Consider the following 6,000-nt stretch of genomic DNA (forward strand, 5'->3'; position numbering starts at 1 on the left):
AACTCCGGTCCTGGAGGGCCGCAGTCCTGTAGGTTTTGGAGGTTTCCCTCTTCCAACACAAGCTGATTCCAATCAGCAGGATTGTTATCAGGCTTATGCAGAGCTTGCTGATAAGCTGATCATATATCAGCTGTGTTGGAGAACGGAAACATCCAAAACCTGCAGGACTGCGGCGCTCCAGGACCGGAGTTTGACACCTATGCTCTAGATGAATGTTTATGGTTCCTTTCGCAAAAAGTAAAGGTCATCTCTCTTGCACGGCGATAAAGTCATGCTTCCAGTCATTCCAATTTTAAATACATTTTCCACTAATCAGTACAATCCCGGGGAATATACTTTTTTCTGTATCACAAGTTGAAAAGCCAAAAATCCCTTTTTTTGTGATCAAACAGTGCTGAATCTCTTGAGCTGGGGTGTGGGCACGGTGCCATGCTCAGGGCACCTCGGCAGCATCCAGATAGAAGACAAGCATCTCTCCAAGAACCAAAAGACACTTTTTGTCTCTCATTGGTTGATCAGATTTGTGCCCAAGTCCAGTCGAGAGCCCCTATCCAGCCTGTAAAAGTTGCTGATGAGCTGATCATTCTATTAAAGTGTGTTGGAGGAGGGAGACATCTTCCAGATTGTGGAAGAAGGTCTACACTGTCCGAAATTATTCCTGCTCTTATACTATCTTAGCTGCACCCACACAGGGGGGTGATTTTGTCTAGCCCATGTAAAAAAATTCACTCCACGGTCTTAACTGAATTCAACTAAAGTAATGGTAAATGGTCTTTTACTTGTGTAGTGTGCCAAAAAGTGCCATCGAAATGGAAGGCCTTAGAATGAGAGAAAGTCACAACGATACAATGAGGCCTAATATAACAATCCCCCTGTTTGAGTGGCTTAAACCTTTTGCAAAAATCTTCCCCTTCTCAATCAGCCTAATGGTCAGTTACCAATGACAAAAGAAACACACAAGTCGCACATTAATGCTAGCATACCATGTTCGTTCCAGATCTGGTTGATGCTTTAGTATAAGTCACAGTCTCTACCTTTGCAACAGTGACCGTCAGCCTTGTCTCAAATAAAGCGTGTCTCCTGACTGTGGCCAACAGATCTATGATGAGGTTTTAAAGTTACTATACTAATATAAATCAAGATGAGAATACATATAAAGCAGATCTATCACGAGAGCAGTATACACAGAGGAAATATAACCGCAAAACAACCCAATCATCCAAGTGCTTATCACATAACCATTGTATTTGGAACGAACACTGTACATTAAAATATTTTTCACAAAGAATAAATAGATTTTGTTTTATAATGAGCAAGAAACGAAAGGCGAGGAATAACTCATAAAAGGGTGCTTTCTGAAGTAGCGGCAGAGATTCTCTCTGACAGCAGATGCAAGAAATATACCGTGAAAACCTTTCAAGCGAACAGACAAGGGGGACCTGAAGTTATATAGATGTCTTTCACAGATGTCGGTCTGGGCCACAAGCACTGTCATGGGAAAACCAGGTGGTTTGAACGAAGCGTTTTCTTGCCTTGGAATGTTTTCTACGCACAAACTTGAATTTGCCTTTTTGTTTCTATCCCTAAGCCCATCCCTAAACATATCCCTAACCATAAACCTAATCCTATCCTATTCTAACTGCTGCAGATTTTCCCAGCAACCCAGCTGGTTCCACTGAAACTTGCTGGTGGACTTTCCATAATGCATCAACATTGGCAGGGACAGACAGTGTTATAAATGACGTGAGATAAAACCATTTCTCACTGCCTTCTGAAATCTCTCCGTGCCATTAGTCACTCACACTGGACATCTCTGTGAGAGTCCGTCATTACTGCTCATGAAAGCACATCTCCAGAGCTCCGTACAGACCCTGAAGTGGTTCGACAACTGAAGGGGGGATGTCGGGGAAATAGAACGAGAGCAACAGCAGCCAGGCAGATGTGAGGCCTGGATGCCTGCCAAACAGCGCCCCACCATCCCAGAGTAGGACCTTCATCTCAGTATGAGAGAGAGAGGAAGAGGAGGGAGATGAGGATAACAGCAGGGAGCGGGCGCATGGAAAGGGGGACAGGGATAGACCCTTTTATCAAGGCAAAGAACATCCTCCAAATCTCTTTGGCAACTTTACAGTGTGACTGCACATACAGGGTTCAATCAGCAGCACCAGCTGATCCTACGAAGGGGGGAAAAAAACATTAAATTGAACACAGAACATAGTGAATGGCTTATTATTGTCTAACATTTTAGTGGAAAGTAGAATTAGTCCTTTGAGTCTTCCAATAAAGTCTATATTTAACTCTTGCACAGGTGGTTGAAATAAAAATCCACATTCACCTCTTTTGTTGCTGAGAGGAAGAAATTCAGATTTTTGCCAATTTCCAACTCCTGCGAGGGATGAGACACGGTCTTTTGACAGGTGTTTGTTTGAATATCAAACAGAGCCATGGAGACCTGCAGATGGTGGGCAGATTGCATTCCAAACAGCAGCTTCAGTCCTGCAATGTGGAGGGAGAGGGAATCTTTCTTCCTCTGTGATCCTCCAGGGGGTAAATGGGAGAGCAAATCTTGTGTCTGCATTGCAATCATCTTCATTATGGACTTGAAAGCATACTGTTGGTGAGCCGTCTACTTTGGAATTGCATGGCGTCTTTTGGCTAACTTTAGCTATGTTTTTATATATGCATATATAAAAACATAGCTTAAGTTAGCCAAAAGTACAGAAATTGACAGGGAAATTAAAAAAACAAAACAATAAAATGCCGACTACAATAGACCTAAACAACAATTTTACAGTCGTACGGCATGAAATTCAATGTGCATGCATCACGCCAGCTGTTTCAAATGTATTCAATTTGTTTACACCTGCATATGAAGCAGATGAACCAATCTTCTTTGTTTACAACCAGTTTCAGCTCCATTAGCCATGTTTTGAAACACAGCCTGTTTAAGGATGGACTATTTCAGTTTGTTCTGTGTCAGCAGAATTGCTCCAAAACAAGAGTACAGTGGAAACATAAAAAGTTAAATGGTGGTATTGAACCAAAATTTTCCTGAAAAACAGGCACCAAAGTCAAACTAAACTTGTATTTCAAACCATCATTATGTGATGTCAGCACATCTTTTGTAACTTCAAACCAAGTAAGAGACTTTGGAAGTTAGCTGCGGTGGTAGTAACAGTGCTGAATCAATGCCGGAGTGAAAGGAACAGACGGAGCTAGAGATTTGCTGAGACTGTGATGTTGTATGTCAATTCCTCCATGACAGAAAGATGAAAGTTTTTGCTGCTCAAGCTCAGACTGTTCAATTTATGTGACTGCTTGTTGTAAACTGAAATCTCATATCAAAGCTTTCCAAACCGACACAATCCTTGCCAACCTGGATCCAAACAAAGAGCAGACTGTTAACCTTGAATATCTCATCCCTGTAGTCCTTGTTCAGGTTCATTTTCCCATTTGAGTGGACTCGCCGAGGTTAGCTGGCTCAAAGACCGATTTGCTGGAGAAATAAAAACGAGAGTGGGAGGAAGGTATGAATAGCTGGCAAGGTGTACGCTAGTGAGTCAACACTGAGCGCTGCCAGAAAAGGTCCAAGTGCTCAAAGGCGAATGTAGAGTAAAGTCTGTTTGTCCTCCACTCAACGGCCTTTAGCAATCTAACTTCTTTGTAGTACTTACTCAATTTTAAAGCGTCAAGTGTCAATATCACAAATGTATCGAGGAAGAGCGGGAATGAAAGCTTGTTGTGAAAAAGCTCTGGAAATAAAACAGAAGAAAGAGTGTTTGGACTGCACTTGCTCAAGTTGCCTGTGCAGACCTTTCCTGAGGACTGCGGCCAACATCAACAAGAGTCAGGCCACAGCGCAGGGATCCTACCTAGTACCTACACATACATCACCTGTTTGCAGCTGGTTATAAAACCTTTTTTGAGAACAACCGGACAAGCCAAATGTTCTTTTACCTTTGCTTCTTTTTTTTGTTTTGTTCCTCAAATTGTGTGTGTTCTCTGTCAATGTTCACTGCCAGTGAGCTTCTCTGTGTCGGGGAACAGTTGTGGAACAGAATCAGGATGAATAAATTCAATCAGTTTGGTCCTATTACTTTTCATGGATATTTTTTAAGAAGGCAATTCAAGACCATCTGCAAGAGGTCCCCACAACATTTACCAGATGTGCTTGGCTCCGACGCCAAGTCTCCTTCAGCAGCTTGCACTTTCCTTACCCAGAGGGTGGCAGAGCAGCAGCATGCGTAATGCTTCAATGTTTCATGCAACAGGTAGCCTCCATTTCCCAAATCACCCCCGCGGTTTGAAAGAAAGGGACCGATTTGCAGATCCCTCACTGTGAAAGAGAATGCATTAACTCCAAAGCTGCTTTCAACTTCAACAATGACTCACTACCCCCGTCCATGCCTGAACCTGACCCACACTGAGGTACAGACATCGGGCTGTTTTCTTAACCCTGATACAAGACAAATAGAAGCTCCGAGTGGTGACGTGGTGCTAAAGTTGTCTTTTAAGTCAAATACGATTTCTGGGCAGAGGTGAACGATCGCTTGAATGTTAGAGAATTGAGTGCTGGGAAGTGTAGTCATGATGAACTGAGGACTTTACCCCAGAACTAGAAACCAGTTTGTGTTTGGACCTTGGTAGGAAGTAGTATAGTACTCTCAAGATGATGTTACCTCTTCAGGTTCATGCTTTCTTTACTGATGTTCACTTCCATTGAGGTTCTCTATGTACAGAATAACGGTCTATGCCATGTTTGTGCTTCTTATTTAATACCAGAACTTGCTTTAAGATCAATATTTTTTTTTTACCTAAGCTAACAAGTACCCAGAACTAAAGGATCTGAAAATGTAGCAGTAAATAAGAGGCTTCAGACTCAGAGGTTCTTCTTTTAAGTCAAACGATATAGTGTTCTGAGAATTCCTCCTCCTCTGAACATTTTCAGTGTACATGCACTCCAGAAACCACATGACATGGGTAATTGCAAAAAGCCAATAAAAACGAGCCACATGCTAATATGGGCCGACATGATTACAACAGAACTTGACCACATACTGTAACCAATTGAAGCAAGTGGCTACTGACACGCATCAGCTGATAGCGTAAATCCAATCTTTGCGCCCGAGTGGCCAATAAGGTGGCGGTTTATGGAACCTCGCCCTGACTGAAAGCTCACTTTGGAGTTCTTGTTTACACAAAAAAATAAAAAGTTCAAGGTGAGGAAACTTAGAACAAAAGGCGGGACAAAGTATTTGCGGAAAGAACTGGACTCCTCTTTCAACTTCGCACCTCCTGTCAAGGGAAGAAAAGTCTCAGGAAGAAGCACACAAGAAATGCAAAACACTGGCAAACCTCCTGCTGCCTGCTGACTGATTGATTAGGACTTGTTATGTTTTTCTTCGTCGATCTAAAAGGCCCTGAAGAATAAGGCTAGACCTCTGGGTTAAGAGCATTTTTACAGTTGTAAAAAATGAGTTATGATCAAGGGGGGAAAAAAACCCCGTCATGATCATTCTTGACCACTCTAAGTAATACCTTTCCACATTTTTTTTCCTATCAGTTGTGACTTATCCTGTCTTACTTTAGTTCGCGCTCCTCAATCTGCAACTCTTTAGAATGCCTTTTTGTTTTGAGAAAAGAAAAGCAACCGGAATTGTTGCTATTGGCAACAATGAGGGATTGGAAGAAGGGTGGCTGCGGGGTCAGCAGCAGTGGTTATTCTATACCTACAGTATGCATTGACACATCCAGAGTTCAAAATGGGCCTTTATGTCACAATTATTATTATTTTGGTTAACTTAGATTCATCCACATGCAAATTTAATTTGGGGTCATGAATTTGACACTTTTTTTTTTCAAAACAAAGTTTCTGTTGCTGGCTTTTTTGTTCCAGGTGTAGCATACCAAACTATACCAATTGGTACAAGTGTGACTTTTACAGTAAAGGTAATTATCGCTACTTAAATGTAAATGTACATGTGATCGGATAATCATGTA

Source organism: Leptonotus elevatus, chromosome 11, assembly GCF_054856555.1.
Source record: "Leptonotus elevatus isolate MCC_2025b chromosome 11, RoL_Lele_1.0, whole genome shotgun sequence".
Classification (NCBI taxonomy): domain Eukaryota; kingdom Metazoa; phylum Chordata; class Actinopteri; order Syngnathiformes; family Syngnathidae; genus Leptonotus; species Leptonotus elevatus.